At 51.6% G+C, this 3,549-nt stretch overlaps 1 long non-coding RNA gene across 1 annotated transcript; it reads left to right on the top strand.

Moving 5' to 3' along the window:
- Positions 1 to 381: 381 nt before the first annotated feature.
- LOC115278192 lies at positions 382 to 3,226 on the top strand. The gene is made up of 2 exons (XR_003902752.1): positions 382 to 658; positions 2,987 to 3,226. It is a non-coding gene; the product is annotated as an uncharacterized LOC115278192 (long non-coding RNA).
- Positions 3,227 to 3,549: the final 323 nt, after the last annotated feature.

The following is a 3,549-nucleotide window of genomic DNA, read 5'->3' as shown; positions in this document are numbered from 1 at the left end:
CGGGGGCCAGCCTTGGACCCGCGCGGGTCACGTGCCCAAAACACGCTCACGTGACGCGCGCGCCCCGCCCCTCGCACCAGGCCCTTCCGCGGAGACGTCGGTTCGCTGGTTCGAGGGGACTGTTGCTCACACAGCTTCTGGCGGTTGGGCCGCTTCCCGCCGCCTGGTGCCGCCTCCTCCCCACGAGGAGCAGTCGCTCGGGCCCCCTCCCGTTTCCCTTTAAGGGGTCTGCAGCAGCCAGCCAATCAGGAGCCCCGATGCGCGTCCGTTGGCTGCCACTCAGCTGTCAGCGGTCAATCAACAGTGTGCTGGCCGCGGGTCCCCCCCAACTGTCAGTCAGCCTGTCAGTCCGCAGGCCGAGCGCCGCATCCCTTCGTTCGTCGGTTCATTCATTCGTTTAGCAAATGTTCCATGCTGCCAGCCTCTATTGCGCCAGGCTCCGTGCCAGATTCTCAGGGTGCCAACTCGAATACCCCACACTTCCCTTCGCTTAATCCATCATCGGATATTTATTGGGAACCAACTATGAATCAACTGATTCTGCTGGATCTCTGCCCTCTAAGAGCTTACATTCTAGAGGAAGAGACATAGTTCAAGCCGACAAATAGGTGAAGATGATTTCAGATGCTGTTTCATGAAGATAAGATAATAACTCAAGGTAATGGGACAGTGGTATGGGTGGAGGCTACCCTTAAGATAGGTGGTCGAGGAAGGCTTAGCTGAGCAGATGACATTTGAGTTGACACCTGAAGGATGCGAAGGGGCTGGTCCTGCAGAAAGCTCAGGGAACTTCCCATTGGGATGACTGGAGGCAGGCACAAAGTAAAATAACAGAGCTACACCGGAGGCCAACAGAATGAATCTGGAGCATAGGAGGAGAAAGAAGAGAAAGACGGATTGAGGTTCTGGGGCACCACGGGACGCTTCTCCAGGAGTGGCTTATGAGAAAAAAGGCATTCTCTGAAGACAGAATGGCATGAGGCAAGGCCCAAAGACGTGAAGGTTTGGAGTAACTTGGATCCAGGAGTGGGAATGGATAGTTTGTGCTGGGGAGTGTTGAGAGAGGGACTGATAAGGTGCGTTGAGGCCAGACTCTGGAGGGCCAAGCTAAATCTACTTGCCAGTTACTATGCTCATGAATGAACACGATCAGTGCAGCTCCAGGTTTGAGAAGCATGCTTGGGCAACAGACACACGAGTCCCCTCCGGACCCCAATCTCCAATCTCCAACACCCGAAACCAGCATATTCAAGCTCCTCTGTAGCTTGTCCAATTTCAGGCCGGGATCTAGCTCTGCTCCAGTTTCCCAGGGCCTGCCCGGGCTTACAGGGAGCACCACACCCTGAATCTATCTCCAAATGGATCAGTTGGCCACTGCCCATACATCTGCTGCTTGCCTGCTCCCCAAAGGGAACCCATTAATGAGAAAGCCAAGTACACTTTTCCTTCAGAAGCATTCTCTCCTTCTTCCTCTTTCCTCCACTGCCAGGTGCCAAGACCAGTCAGGTTTGACATGTTTCCTGAAGCTCCACCTGGGAGAGCCCTGGGAAAGGGCCAGCTGATAAGATCAAAGTCCCAAAGAGGGTTTGAACCAGGGCCCCAAGAAAATACCAAACCACCAAGCGCCGTCCTCTGACCATTGACAGAAAGATACCAGCCTGCAAATATCTTCCCAGCTGTAAATAGCACTGGATGCAGGGATATCCTGGGGAGATAGGAAGGCAGAGAGCCTAAATTTTGATGTTCATTTAGCTCTTACAGCTTTGCTGGGTGCTTTTACAGAATGCCAAATATTCCCTTGAATGTGACACAGTCATTCTGAGTCTCAGGGGAGCATGAGTTGAGGCTTCAGGCCCCATGGGAAAGACCAGAAGTCATTGGTACAAGTGGCTTTGAAAGGTGCAGAGGCTTCTTGTCCGGGAAGCTAAGAACAAAACAGACCAGATATGTCTCTAATGAAACAAAAAGAGATGGAAAGCCTCTGGGCAATTCTCTTGGTTTTTAGTTCCCAGTGAGTCATTAACGGCAAAGCCAAGTGAAAAGTTGGTATCGGCTGGATGGGACAGGAGGTGCTTAGGAATGAAAGTCAAGGCTTTCCCAGAAGCAATGGGACCATTCACTGCACTGAGAAAAATCTGGTGGAAGAAAGGTGGGAGAAGAGGTTTCGGGTAAAGGTATGGGGTCAGAAATGAGAAGAAAGGTTTTCTTCTCTCCATCTAAGCCGGAGGTCCTTATAGTGTCACTTGGGTAAACATGTGAAGGCCGATTATATAAGAAGCCAAACAGCATTTGACAAGTCTAAGAGAGGGTCTAGGCCACAGAAACCCTGTGTACGTGGTCCAAGGAGGATGGAGTGTGGGCCCAGACTAGTGGCTTGAGTATCTCAAGCTAAGGTTGCCAAGATGTAGAAAGCACCTCCAGGTCCTGGGCAGGATCTCTGCAGGTTTGAGAGCCTGTCGGTTGGCTGGAGTCTGCCCAGCCTGGGGTACCTGGGGAGTGACTTTCAGTCACTCTGCCAGTTACACTCAGCGCCAACCTGGAGCAGTCCCAGGTGTATCTATGGCACCTCTGGGCCTCAGCCAATAGTCAGGTGTGCTTGGCAGGAGATAGATGCAGGTGTTGGCTTCCCCCACGAGGGGTGCCTGGCTTCCCACCAGCCCCCAAAGGTGAGAGAGCCACATTTTATGCAATGTTTGTTGAAAGAAGCAAGGAAGTTCCTCTAATTATCGCCACAGTAATTATAGGATCACTTCTTCTATCAAGTTCGTTCAAAAGAGACTTGGTGCGTCTCCCTAGGACGCGTCATCTGCCTTAGGCACAGACTCCTGGGAGCAGGCTTTGCAGGTCTGATTGGGCTGAGTAGGCACTACTGCAAGGGTCAAAGGCTTAGGTCTGACTGTCCTCCTTGCCTCTACAGCCCATTTTCACCTCTATCATCCGCTCCCCCCCACCCCCACCCCACATGCTCTCTATTTACATTCCACAGTGACTGGACTGCAGCTTCCTGATGGGCTCCTGTTCTTTTTTGTTTCTACATCTCTGACCAGGCCCAGGAGGCATTTCTACTGCTTCTTAACTGCTGCTCATAATTTTGAGGTTTGTTTCTACGTCACCCAGGAGGGAAGTCTCACTTGACCAAACCTAAGCTGGGTTGGATACCCTCCCCGAGACTCCCCCAGGCCCCTGAATTTACCTGTATGGTAACACTGAGCACACTGAACCGTCACTTCTTGTTTACTTGTCATTCTCTCCCTCTGGATTGTGAACCCCTTGTGGGAAGGGACTGCGGCTTGTTGCCAGTTACACTTTTAGTTCCCAGTGCAGAACTTTGCTCCGAGTAGAAGCTTGAATATTGCGGAATGAATGCTTGAGTGAGCAAGAGGGCAAGCCGGGTTTTGACCCAGAACAACTGGTTTTGCCTGATATTCCCATGATTCTCTCCATGATCTTGTTTGTATGCAGCATCCCCTCCTGTCCACTGAAACCCTCTTCCTGATTGAGAAAGAGAATCCTTCAAGGCAGATAAATTTGGCTCAGAAACATTATGGG

The sequence above is a fragment of the Suricata suricatta genome, chromosome 14 (genome assembly GCF_006229205.1).
Source record: "Suricata suricatta isolate VVHF042 chromosome 14, meerkat_22Aug2017_6uvM2_HiC, whole genome shotgun sequence".
Taxonomy (NCBI): Eukaryota; Metazoa; Chordata; class Mammalia; order Carnivora; family Herpestidae; genus Suricata; species Suricata suricatta.
This window is presented reverse-complemented; position numbering and strand designations above follow the sequence as displayed.